We start from the raw sequence: 14,627 nt of genomic DNA, 5'->3' as shown, positions 1-14,627 counted from the left end.
TCTAATAGGTGTGTAGTGGTATCTCATTGTGGTTTTAATTTGCATACATCTTCTGTGGTGTATTGTCTCTTCAAATAACAGATCATGGGCTTCCCTGGTGGCGCAGTGGTTGAGGGTCCGCCTGCCAATGCAGGGGACACGGGTTCGTGACCCGGTCTGGGAAGATCCCACATGCCGCGGAGCGGCTGGGCGCGTGAGCCATGGCCGCTGAGCCTGCGCGTCCGGAGCCTGTGCCCCGCAACGGGAGAGCCGCCAACAGTGAGAGGCCCGCGTACTGAAAAAAAAAGAAAAAAAAAAAATTCGCAGATCACTTGTTTCAAAAAGGGTGGTAAGATTAATAGTCTAACATAGCTATTAACATGTGTTAACATGTCTCCAAAGAGCACAAACACAAGGCAAGAGTAAAAAGTGAAAAAACAGATTAATCTGCTTTTGGTCAAATGAAAATGTTATAGATCCCGAGCCAAAAAAAATATTCTTGGGATTAACTTTTTTGATGCTCTAAACTGATCAAGGTAAAATTGTTTTTAAAGATCAGTCTCAGTCTTTTGAAATAGAGGGATTGATTTTTTTAATGGACATCAAAACTAGAGGACATTGTCTTAAACTGATACAATGTTATGGCTGGAAGTGATCTCAGTGATGATTAAATGCAGGGGCTATAAATCTTTTATGTTCATAACACATTTTCAAATACAGACTTAAGGTTATTATCTTAAGGGAATCGAGTCAGTTACATACATTAAACAAATCAGCAATAATTGCAACTATAATCCCAGCTGCAGAGTATCAGTGTCTCAGAGAGTGTATAAAGAAACCCACACACACAGTCACAATTCATTCCTGGGTTACTGATTGAAAAGAGCTGTTTACTGCCCTGACCAAGATATCTTAAGTATTCATGAGACAGAGTTTTCGTAAATTCTAGAAGCACATGATTTTCTATGATGGAGGTGATGTTAGGTCACGTGTTTACCGGTTACTTGGAGCAAATTGCACACCACTCTTGATTTTATCGTGTGAGCCATTCAGCACAACATCCTACGAAAGACCACCTTGCAGTGGATGAACTTGTCACCAAAGTTCAATTTTAACGTTAGTTTAAATTTAGCAGCATGCCAGCGTGCCTCTGTCAGTCACTGAGAACCGTACAGTCTAAACCCTCTTTTTCTAGATATGGCCTTACCTGGGGTCTCACTTTCAGATAAACCAGAACCAGAACGCATATCTCCTCATGACCAGGCCAGTGTCCTTTCCACTGCATCTGCCTCTTTCTGCCTCAATTCAATTAAATAGTTATTGACAGAAAAGGATGAATTTAGATGAATTTCCATCTATGAATTTATCTAAATTTTATATCACATGAACAGAGCAGGGGTTGAGCTATACTTATGCTCCCAGGATATCAATAATATGCGATTAGAGTTCTCAGATTTCTTTCTACTCATTTCCTCCATATTCTACATTATGTCCTCTGCCAACATTATTCCATGGAAATGACTGCCTCTAAAATTACAAATGACCTACTTCTTGGAAAATTTCATGGTCCTTTCTCAGTTCAAAGGTTCCCCTCATGCTCTATAGCACTTGATGCTTTCTTGGCTTCTTATTAAAACTTTATCCACGTTAGGCTTCTATGATGCTAAATTTCTTGGTACCCTTAACTCTTCACCTTTTCTTGGCTGGATTGTCTTCTTACCCTCTCCACCAATCATTGATGTTTCCCTCTTCTCTGACTTGTATTATCTCTCTATTCTTTTGTCTCTCTATATCTTTAAAGAATTATTTATGTCTTTTAACTGAAAAGACTCAATTGTTTCTTCAATTCTAAAACTTCTTTCCTCCTGGAACTCTTGTTGGACCTGTGTTAGAGCTTTTACATTTACCCTCCTTAACCTTTAGCTTCTCTTTCATATTTTTTATCTCCTTGTCCCTGTATATTTTACTTTTGGTGATTTCTGCAGTTCCAGCTTCCATTTTTACTAGTCGTGCCTTCAAAGTGACCGCTTAGAATTTTTTTTTTAACCTATTCATCTTTTTCATTTCAATGACTACACTTTTCTTTTTTAAGATTTCTACTTGCTTCTCTTTCTTCTGTACCTTCTTCGTCTTAATTCATAATTGTCTGTATCTCTTTGAAAGAGAGAGAGGAAGAGAGAGACAGAGAATTCCACTTAAAATGAGCCTGAAAAACGTCAATTCCAAAACATGCAAAAGTAAACACATACGCACAGTCACATTCTCATATGTCAACAAACTCCGTATTTGGGAGAAAAACTAACCCACGATGAAATGGAAGTAAGAGAATCATCTCAGAATGACATCATAACAATGACGGTTCGTATCCTCAGAAGGGTGAAGCAAAGAATCACACTGAATTTAAAAGAATATAAAATTATGAATCAAAATGAACAAATATGAATAAAAAAGTGAACATGAAAAAGAACCAGCTACCAATCCTGAAAATTAAAAATAAATTATTCATCTAACTCATTAATTATAATAGATAAATATAATAGATAATATATATATATATTTACTAAATGTCTGTTTATGTGTCAGGCACTGTTCTAGGTGATGGAAAGAAAATAGTGAAAAAAGGAGTAAAAAAAAATCCCTGCCTTCCAGGAGCTTGGTTTCTTGTGAGGGGCTATCAGACAATCAGCAAGATAAATAAGTAAGGTACATGTATGTTAGATAGTGACAGGTCCTAGTGACAAAAGGAAAGCACAGAATAGTAGGGAAAGTGTTTTAAGTGTGTGTGTGATTACAGTTTTAAGTAGGCTTATCAGAGATGGTCTCAATGTTGAGTAAAGATATGGAGGAGGGGAGGGAACAAGGTATGTAAATATCTTGAGGGAAGAACATTCTAGTCAGAGGAAACCACAAATGCAAATGCCCTGAGGAGTTTGTCTAGAGTTCTGAGGAATAGCTAGGAGAACAAGATGACTGGAATGGTGAGAATAAGGGGTACTATGAGGACCAGAGAGTGTAAAGCCTTGCAGGCCATCGGAAGAATTTTGGTTTTCACTCTGAGTGAGACGGGAAGCCATTGGAAGGTTTTAGCAGAGGTGTGACGTGATACGGTTCATGTTGTAACAGGATCACTGTTGACTAAAGGGGTCAAGGGCAGGATCAGGGAGACCAGTTAGGAGTCAATTGCTATAATCCAAGTAAGAAAAGATGGTGACTTGTACCAGGTTGGTGGCAATGGAAGTCATGTGGTCATTTTGGATATAGATATGAGAGGAATTGTTGATGGATATAGATATGACAGGAATTGTTGATGGGTTCAGTATGAGATGTGAAATAAAAAGAGAAAGTAAGAAGGATCTAAATTTTTTACCTGTGTAACTAGAAAATTAGTGTAGCTATTTACTGGGATGGAAGAATCAGGCATGTGGGGAAGATCAGAAGCTCAATTTTAAATGTGAGCTACTTATTAAACATCCAGGGGAGATGCCCAAGGTGGCATTTTGATATACACACCTGTATTCAGAAGAGAGGTCCAGGATGGAGATATGAATTGTGGAGTCATCAGCATATAGCTGTAATTAAAACCATGAACCTGGATAAGAGCTCTCAAATAATGAGTGTAGATAAAAAAGTGAAGAAGTCCAAGGGCTGCCCTGGGGCACTTCAGTACCTTGACGTTGGGGAGATGAGACAGAAAGTAGTCATCTAGGTTACGGATAACAAACATTATGATGGACACCAAGGCAAAATTAGACAATTAGAAGACGGTCTTGAGGAATTTATTGGAATGCAAAGCAAAGATGTTAGAAAATAAAAGCTATGACACAGAGAACAAATGAAAAGACTCTAACATGCATCTACAGAAATTCAAGACAGATAATAGAAAGAATGGTGGAAAAGGAGTATCTGAAGAAATGACTGGAAATTTTCCAGAGTTGAAAAACTAGAGTCTTATGGTTGAAAATACGTACCAAGTGCCTAGCAGAATAAATAAAACTATACTTATGTAAATACATCATAGTAACGCTAAAAAATATTTGGAATAAAGAGGTGATCTTAAAAGGTACCAGAGGGCATAGAAGAGAAATTACCTTCAAGGAAATAACAATTTGATTTAACGAGGTTTCTCATCAGCAAAAATCGATACCAGAAGACGAGAGAGGAACACCTTTCAAGTCCTAAAAGAAAAATACTTTCAAAGAAGACTTCTATACTCAGCTATCATTCAAGAATAGGGGGGAAAAGATATTTTTATACCTAAAAAATCTAAGAGAGTTTACTAGCCATGTTGTACAAAAAGTAAAGGTAGAGGAAAAAGATAACTTCAAAGAAAATATTAAAATAACTGGTAAACAAACCTAAATACTGGCTGTAGAAAATCACTGATATGTGCATGTGTGTGTTTTAAGATGACAATAAGAAGGAAATGAGGGGAAGGAATTCAGTATGTAGCTAAAGAATGTTAAAGTTCTTGTTTTTTTTTTTTTTTGCGGTACGCGGGCCTCTCACTGTTGTGGCCTCTCCCACCGTGGAGCACAGGCTCCGGACGCGCAGGCCCAGCGGCCATGGCTCACGGGCCCAGCCGCTCCGCAGCATGTGGGATCCTCCCGGACCGGGGCACGAACCCATGTCCCCTGCATCGGCAGGCGGACTCTCAACCACTGCGCCACCAGGGAAGCCCCTAAAGTTCTTGTTTTATTTGAGAAAAAGATAAAGATACTCGATGATTTTATACTTTATTGAAAAATATAAAGTTAAGGATGTATATTAAATATGTAAAAATAACTACTGAAATATAGAATTAAAATCTATAAATGTCAGAACAAAGAAGAAGCACTGGAAGGGGGAAATAAAGATAAAATGATAGCACTTCTGGTTTCAGCTCTGACATGTAAGAGCTTGGACGTCATCACTCCCATACTTACAAGAAAGATAAACAAACTGGGAGTCAATGACTTTACTTGGACTTATCAGAGGACCGAAGTTACAGGGTAAGTCATGCCCCTAGAGTATGGAGAGGCAAATCCACAGTCACAGCGCAGATCTGCTGACCTGAAGCAGAAAACTCTGGCGCCATGAATTGGTAGGAACATTTAAATGACAATTTGGACAAATTTCTGGAGGGTGAGGGTGGATTAGTATGAGAGCAGGAAACTTCTACAAGCTCTGTCTTAGGGTTGGTGGTGGTAGTGGGGAGGGGGCGTTGGCAAACTCTTTCATTAAGTCCAGGAACTCCATCAGGATCTCACAGTGAAGATCTAGAAAGAGCTCCTAGTGGCCCTGGCTGGGGAAGAGAAGAGTAAACTTTGTGAAACACACTGGGGGCATTCTCCGTAACAGAGGCCGTCTCTCCAGAGTAAGACTTTCCCAGAGCCTTATCCCAGCCGGGGAAGGACATTCTCCCTGCAACATCCTCTGGACTTCCTGTCTAAATTAAGTGGGAGAAAAGCTACACCCTTTGAGAAACACTTGTGCAGGTCACAACCCAGAGGCCGGGCCCCCTAAAAGACTGGGATTAACTGTAAAATGTATAGAATGCTTCTTCTCCCCTGTGTCTGACCGCCACAGCAAGACAGGTCTGATGTAGAGCAAGACCTATGCCACTAGTTACTGTCTTATTAGAAAGCTATAGAGATTAGAGGGTGAAGTATTACTGTAGGGATAGATAAACAAATCAATAGAAAGGATGAAGAGTCTGGAAACAAAGGGAAGTAAATATAGGACTTCACAATTGGGTGTTGAGACAACTGATTTTCCATATGAAAAAATGTAAACTTTGGTTCCTACTTCATACCACATATTATGAACCTCAGATATATGAATGACCGGAATTTGAAAAAAAAAGTTAAATTATAGAAGAATAATTTTATGATGCCAAGGAAGAGAGGGATTTATTAAATAAGATATAAAAAACCAAAAGTCATGAGAAAAAAATGACAAAGTTGACTACACAAAAGTTAAAACCTTCTGAATGACCAAAGAAAATAAAGGTAAAAGGAAAGTCAGAAACTGAGATAAATGATTTTCAGCACACATATAAGGCAAATAATTAGTATTTTGAATACATGAAGAGCTTGCACGAGCTGATGTTAAAAAGAGAAATTACTGAAATAGTAAAAATTGGGCAAAGGACGTGATCAGGCAGTTCACTGAAGAGAAAACCTGAATGTCTAACTAAAGTGTATTTCTTAATTTCCAAATATTTCAGGATTTTGCAGTTAACTTCTCGTGAGTTTTGGCTCTATTCCACTGTTGTCAAAGAACACGCTGTATATATGTTCTACATATGTCATACATCGATTATTTGAAATTTCCAAGACTTGACTTGTGATTCAGCACAAATGACTTATTTAATTGCAGCGTTTAGATCAGAATATTCTACGTTATAGTTGCTCAGTAAACATTTATTGAAAGAACTAACGCAAAGTCACAAAATAATTTTTGCTCTTTTATTTGTACATTTTCTCAGCCCCTCTGCTCACAGCATCAGAATCCTCCGCGATGACTGTCCATATTCTGTGAGGTACAGTGAGAACACTTGGGAATCTGGCTTCGTTTTGAATTCTGGCTCAGCCATTTATGAAATGTCGTAAGCTGAACAAACTTATCTGAATCTGCTTTCTCTTTTAAAAAATGTTTGCAAAAATCTTTTGGGGGGGTTATGGGTAGAATTAGAAATAAAATATGCAAAAATGTTAAACACGTTTGTAGGGATGATTGTAGGAGCACAATGTCACAAATTTCACCCAGATGTCTTAAATATTTGCAAACTGGTAATTCATGCGCATGTTCATAATACCTTCTAGATTATTAATACAATGCCTCAATCTGTCAGAATGAAATACTAATCTGAGCATGATCTTAAGTAACACCTATGAATGAGAAAGAAACGCACACATCGTTTATGGCTGCAATTGTGGATCCCTAAGAGATGTTTCTTCCTTGTGGAATTAATTCCAGAAAAATACCAGTAAAACTCCAAGGGAGGGGGAAAAACCTCCAAAGGGAAAAAGATGGAAATTCCTTGAGTATCTGTGTACTTGACTTAGTGAAAGCATCTAATAAAAATTTCCCAAGTGGACAGCAAATAAAATGAACAGCTGTCGAAAAGTCAAAATCCATTTACATGAATATTGGGCAATACAGGTAGCAGTGCTTGGCTAGCAGTTCTCTGGGAATGTGAAACAGTGAACATATAAATCCTTTGCAATTTGTAGATCTCATTCAAGCTGAATCACCCCGAGTTTTCTAAGTTAGCTGGTGCAGCTGCTAGTTGGCGAGCTCGTGGCTGCAGAACACACCGGGAGCAAGTCACACCAGTTCCAGAACTTGGTGTGAGGAGGTCTGAATAAAGGGAAGGTGCTTTGCAACAAGCTTTTCACAATTTAGACAGGAAGTAGTTCATGGATATAAAAGAAAGCAACAAAATATTCTGTCTCATGAAATTTTTGTTTCTAATTTTTAAGTTTAAAAAATTTAAAATGTCAGACTGAGCAAGCTTTCTGGTAAACAGGAAAAGTTATTATTTAGAAAAATGTTTCATCAAGTGATCACAAACTTCTACTTCATATCCAGAAAAAGATGTCTTCTTATCTTCTTTATTTTAAAGGTTGATTTGCTTTTACCTACTTTTAGTGTTTATGCTAAATTCTTGTCACTGTACCTCTAACAGTGAATTTTTGTTTTAAAGGATTTTGCTACCTTGGATGATATTCTGCCTAAAATATTTGCTCAGGGTGCTGACCCTCCTGTTTCCTTCATTGTTATTGGATGTTATGTCTCTAAAGCAGTGTTTTTCCGTCTGAGGTCCTCAGATGCTTGGAGGTGTACTCTTGGGTGTACTCCATAACAGTTGTATAGTTTGATGCTTTCTTTTTGGAGATAGCCAAATGTACTGTAAAATTAAAATAGCTTAAAAAGAGAAAAATGGTGGAAGAATTTAATTATCACATAAAACACATTAGGCATTTAAACCAAGCTTTTAAAAAGATCTGCACTGCAGCAATCAGTAAATTTTCATATTTCAAGTTTACAACAGTGTTTCAGCAAAATAACCTCATGCTTTAATGTTGCTAATAGGAATTTAAAATTTTTTATTATATTTTATTTATAACAAGACCATTAGCATTAGGAAGTTTCCCCTAGTTTTATGTTTGCATGTTTTTAAGTAACATTAATAATCAAAATCATATGTCAACCTTTGAGGATATAGTTTTCCCCTTGAAAGAAGTCTCTGCATATTTAAGCTTGAAAAGTACTATCTAAATTCCTCTTCAACAAGCTCATGTATTTTTGTTGGAGTGTAGGATGACAAGGCCAGTCAACAAAACATAGCTGCCTAGGATATAACTATAGGAACGAGATATTTATTGGATGATTTGGTCACCTGACACTTTGGACCTCTTAAGAGGTACCTGTGATGGGGCCTTAACTCCATGGAACTGAAGTCAAAAGTAACTTTTTCTCAGCCGGTTATAGTGGTCCTCTAGTTCCAGCCCTGCTTCCTCTATCAATGTGGATCTAGGTAACTCAACGGGTTTCCTTGGCTTAGTGGTTTCTAAACTTTTTGGTATGAAGTTTTTTTTGTTTTTTTTTTTGTGGTACGCGGGCCTCTCACTGTTGGGGCCGCTCCCGTCGCGCAGGCTCAGGACGCGCAGGCTCAGCGGCCATGGCTCACGGGCCCAGCCACTCCGCGGCACGTGGGATCTTCCCGGACTGGGGCACGAACCCGTGTCCCCTGCATTGGCAGGCGGACTCTCAACCACTGCGCCACCAGGGAAGCCCCATGAAGTCTTTTTTTCAAGAAAAAAGTATCAGATTTCCTATTCGAAAGATAATTGTACTTTTCATGGAGAAAATATATAATCACATAGATCCCATAAGTTCAGTAATGCTATTAAATACATTTTAGAATTGTTTATGTTTTGTATTCATTATATGCAGGAATATTGCTGATGCAGACTCCTGAGAAGGCTTGGTATGCATAGAGATACAAAGACCACTTGAAATAATTCATGGTCACTAAGGGTTCGAGGCTCTGAAGTTAACATCCACCTTTGTAACTGTTACTACGTACAGTCTCAGCATAGAAAAGGAGTTCTCAGCAAAGCACACAATCACCACAATGCTTCTTGGCATCGTTAACTTGGCTCTCAGAGGGGCAGCCCCAACCGATAGATTGAGGAATAATTGACAATTGAAATGAGTTAAAGTCGTCTGAGTTGTGCTCATATACATATGTATATATGCATGTATACGTGTACCTGCATACAAATACATATCAGATGACTATATATGTTAAATTACATATAAATATTTATATACATATTTAATTGTGATATCACTCAGTTGCAGACCTGGGACAGATATCTGTCAACAAGACTTCAGCAGATTTCCTTATTTATGAAACAGACCCTAAAAGAGAGGACTTCAGGAAGCAGAAAACACATTATTCATTTTAGAAAAATTCTTCACAATCCCAAACGTTGCTGGCCTGCAATGTGCAACAAACAAAAAGAGCGGTGATGTGATCTCCCTTAAAAAAGACGTCTTTTGCTGGAACGGGCAGCCAAATTTAGTAAGTGCCTGAATTCCACAACGCTGACGGTTGTCAACTGAAAGAGTCAAAACGTTATCACCTGTTTAAGCACTGCTGACTGATGTATATTCACAAGCAAATCCAAACAGTTGCACCCACTTTTCAAGCTTTAGGGAAACCAGATGAGACCAGTATCTCAGAGATATGCTATCAATGGATATTGTCTCTCTTTTTTTTTTTGCAGCAGAGTAGGAGAGGGAAGGAAGAATTGCATTAAAATGTAATGTTTGTCAACAGCTGTGATTTAAAAGGGAGAAGAAGAAGGGGGAAGAAAGGGGAAAGTTCCCAGCCCATTGCTAGCTCAGGTGTGGAGCTGTCTGAATACATTGGTAATGCGAGGGGCTGATTCGTCTGGAAGGCTGCCTACAGGTTAGCAGGCCTCATTTCAAATCTCTGACAGCAATATGTGTCGTTTCATGCTTCATCCTCATTCCCCGTGTTCAACACAAACTGGGGTCACTCTATATATGGAAATCACTGTCTTCAGGGCAAAAAAATTAAAAAAGGTGAGATTGCCGCTTTAACCTCACTGGCCTCAGAAAATATGTTTTAGTCCGATACATTATACTAGTAGGAATTATTTATCAAGAAGATACAAGCTTGATATTTCAGAAATAATGAGATGCTCTGGTTTTGCAGCTGAAATTTTATGGTCCACAGAGCATCAGCTATGGATGCAGAGGAATGAAGTAAACTTGCAATGAATGATATACACCATGCAGCCAAAGAAAAACGGCTGTGGAAAGGGTAATATGAAAGTTATAACACAGTACAAGCTTTCTATAGCTAAAGTTCCTTTGCTGTTAAGAGAGGAAATACATTTTAAGGAATGTTAAAAAAAGGTTCACACATAAAAATCTTTCAGGCTTTCCTTCCTGCTATTTTATTTGGCAAACGTCCTACAGGATGAGGAAGCTGTAATAAACACTACAGTCTATGGTTTACATGAAATATTAAAAAATTCACAGCAAAAGAATCTGACTTGTCATCATTGTGTAATGTGCAAGCTATCGCAAGAATAACCCACAGACACAGCAATTAGAAAATGCATAAACAAATATGACAGTGTTTTTTAGAAATGTAGATTTTTGCTTATATACTTCCGGTCAAATTGCCCGAATAATAAGAAGCCATTTGTCGTATTCTATTTACAGGACTTGAAAGGATGCCCCCTAGGAAATAATGGGAAAACACTAATGTAAAAAAGCCAGCCTTCCACTAGCCACTCTGCATGTGTATCCTTCCCCCCACCTCCAAATTCTGGTCTTTCCTGGTTCTAGAGCCACTTCCCAAGGTCTTTTAGATGGCTCACAGTACAGCGACACATAGAAGCAGGACTTGCTGAACCCCAAGCCCAGCAATTTAAATTATCGCCTGGCAGTTCTGGTCCCCTTGGGATATTTAGCCAATAACTGTAATCACGAGAGCTCTTCATTCAAGCACCCACTTTTGCAATGCATGCTTCCCAGCACAGAATCATAGAAAATAAACATCAACTATTTAAAACTCTTTGCAAATGTAATTACCTAAAGTAACAGGTTTTAGATCAGTCTCTCACAGACTTGTGCGTTTTCAGTGTCAGTCAAGGTCACCAAAAAGCATTAATTAAATACTTCAGGGCAACGGGTGCTGTGTTAGGCTGTGTACTAGGTATCAAACAAACAGAAGAACCTCTGTACACCCCGTTTTCTCAGCTGTAAAATGGACATAGCAACACTTAATTCTCAGAATTGTTATGAGAATTAAATAAGTGAATATATGCAGAGCACTTAGGACAGGGCCTGGCACACATGTACCATAGGGTAGAAAGCCTTGTTAAGTATGGTCAGTTACCTTTTGTGACAAAGATGACTAGTTGACCCCAGTACATCTTCTTTCTTGGTGACAGAATACCTGAATTTTAACTGGCCACGTGGAATCAGGACTGTTTTCCTCAGCCTCCTTTAAATCTAAGTGTGGACATATATGGGGCCAATGGCTTATAGGAAGTGTCATGTGCAACTTCCAGGAAGTATTTTTAAAGTGCTATCTGGAATGAGGTGTTATGGCTGGAGATCAAGCAGCCATTTTGAACCATCATGGGGAAGTTATATGCTGAGTAAAAGAGTGCATAAAAGGAGGCTGGGACCATGGCAACTTTACAAAACAGCTTTACTAGCCCTCGACTTCCTATCTCTGGGGTTCTTTCATATTGGAGAAACAAAGTTCTATTTTGTCGAAGCCACCATTATTTTGGGTTTAGATCACATGCAGCAAAACACTTTTGAAATTAAATGTTCCTCAACAATTTTTTTAAATGGAAAAGGAGTTTGCTGGAGAGGACATTGGAGTCCCAGGCACACCTGCTGCGGCAGATATCTCAAAAAGATAAGGTCTTGGTTGAGACAGACAGTTACATATTAATACACAAAAAATATTTAACATACCAGGCATTTATAAGTCAAGAACAACCCCTAAGTTTCATTTGCACCTTCCTTCCCTTTAAAAAAATTCTAATGGCCTTGGGCCCTGCTCTCACCTGGGAGTGGTCCTAACCTTGGGTATAGTGAGTGCCAAGCTGGAAGGGGTAGCAACCTTCAAGAAAAATTGAGACAATTTCTCCCACAGAAAATATTGTTCTCAATTGTGTAAAAAGGTAGAATTCTATGGTCTGTCAATGACCATTATGTAGCTTGTTCCTAACCCAGATACATTTCAATCACAACTTTTCGTACTGTACTGTGGGCTGCAAGATGGTTTCAACAAATACAACAAACCTGATTGAAAATTTTTACGATGTTTTAAATTGTATCATATATTATTTGCTTGTATACTCTTGCAATTTTATTGGTGATCCCTTACATTACATCTTACATTTTACATATTTGTACATCTTTAAAAATATTTATTTAAAAAAGAAATCATATTTTGCTCCCTGCTACAGTATCTGTCTATTCCCTTTCCTTCCTTGCTAACTCCAATTTTGTTCAGGATAACAATAGGCCCAATTAAGGGTAGTATTCAGTTTCCCTGATCCCATAAAGATAAAGGTGGCCACATGAGAAAGTTTTGCCCAATTAGAAATGAGTGCATGTCTAATGGAGGAGGGGTGGGAAATCTTTTGCTTCTTCCTGCTTCAGATGTTAATGTTGCCTGGAGCTGCAGGACCCATTTGCCTGAGTTGACAAGCCTGAGGACAAAAGCCAACATACCAGGCAGAGTAAAGTAGAAAGGCAGAAAGAGTCTGGTCTTCTCATAACACAATTGAGAAGATGAATGAACACCCTCAATTACCTACCTCCAAACCTTTTCACCGACAAAAACAGCCCGTTACTTGTTTAAGCCAACGTTAACTGGTTTTTTATTACTTATGGGCAAGACACTCCTAACTGATATACTCTCAAGCAAATAAAATAAATATGAAAAGAACCCCAAATTCCTTTTTTAGTTACTCCACACCCAATATGTGCATAGATGAAAACTTTTAACGATTTTAGTCTACTATTTTGAATTCAGCACATGTATTTCTACTTCTACTTCCAGATTTCATTAAAATGAAAGTAAAGAAAAATTTTAAAGTGTAATCCCAAGTAATGAAGAGAAACTGAAAGGGTTTGTAAGTAAATGAGGGATTAAAAACATTTCTAGATGAAAAAGAGGGTGGAAAGTACTGACCAAGACATACGATAGAGGTGGCTGCAGTCCATAATATATGTGGAAGATACAACACCAAGGAGAGACGGAGCCACCGTGATAGAATCCTGGGGAGATGCCATACTTAGATAAGGCAATTACAAAAGAGATCTATTGTGAGAGGTGTGACTTACAGCAGGGAATTACTTATCAGTATATGCTCACTTTACCCAAGAAATCTCCCAGCTGATAAGCACTGCCTATCGACACTGAGCTCCTACAAGCCCTCCCATGGCCTCATTCTTAAATACAAATGGTCAATCAATACTAAGTGAAGTAAGTCAGACAGAGAAAGACAAATATCATACGATATCATTTATATGTGGAATCTAAAAAAAATAAGATACAAATGAACTTATTTACAAAACAGAAACAGACTCACAGACTTAGAGAACCAACTTATGGTCACCAGTAGGGGAAGGATGGGGGGGAGGGATAGACTGGGAGTTTGGGATTGACATGTACACACTGCTGTATTTTAAATGAAATGCCTTTCCATGAAAAAAAAAAAAAAAGAATCACTAGGTGTTTGAAGAAAGAATAACAAGCAAAGGATAAACAAACACAAAAGTGGATCAGCAGAAAACACAAGATAATACATCCAGAAAATAAAAGTAAGGTATCATGAACAGAAATAGTTAGCAAACTCTTAAAAATTAAACTCCTGATTTTGAGATTAAAATTGGATGTTTGAAGAATAAAGAATTGAGGAAAAAAAAGGTAGAACACAAATTCTGAGACAAAAAATATGACAGAAAGAATAAGGGCTTAGAGAATCAAGTCAGGTGAGCCAACACACAGTTAATAAGAGTTCCAAAAAAGAAAGCACAGATACACCAAAGATAAGGAAATGAGGAAAACAACAATAACAATAAAAGCATAATGAAATTTCCCAGTGCTAATGGGGGCACAAATCTTCAAAATGAGAGACTACCAAGTACTAAATAGGTTGTATAAAAAACTCCCACACCTAGACAATCATTATAAAATTTTAGAATGACTTGTCAAAATAATAAAGCATATTTAAAACTTTTAGTGAAGGAAAACTAGATCATTTTCAAAAGGCCAACAATTAAACTATCATCAGATTTACCAGCAATCTGGATGCTAAGAGGCAATGGGCAGTCTCTTCAAAGTTCTGAAAAAGAATACATTTTAATGGATTTCTATACCCAGCCAGAGTATTCATTAAGGAGGAGAACAGAATAAATGTACTTTCACATATATGAAAACTTGTGAAGTTTTTCTCATATACCCTTCTTTGGAAAATTCTTTGAGGATATGCTCCAGCACAATGAAAGAGTAAACTCAAAAGACGGAAGACATGAGATGCAAGGAACTGCATACTTAATCCAAAAGAGCAAAGAAGGGAAGTTCCAGG

This window comes from Phocoena sinus, chromosome 18, assembly GCF_008692025.1.
Source record: "Phocoena sinus isolate mPhoSin1 chromosome 18, mPhoSin1.pri, whole genome shotgun sequence".
NCBI classification, from domain to species: Eukaryota; Metazoa; Chordata; class Mammalia; order Artiodactyla; family Phocoenidae; genus Phocoena; species Phocoena sinus.
Note: the sequence above shows the minus strand (reverse complement) of the source record.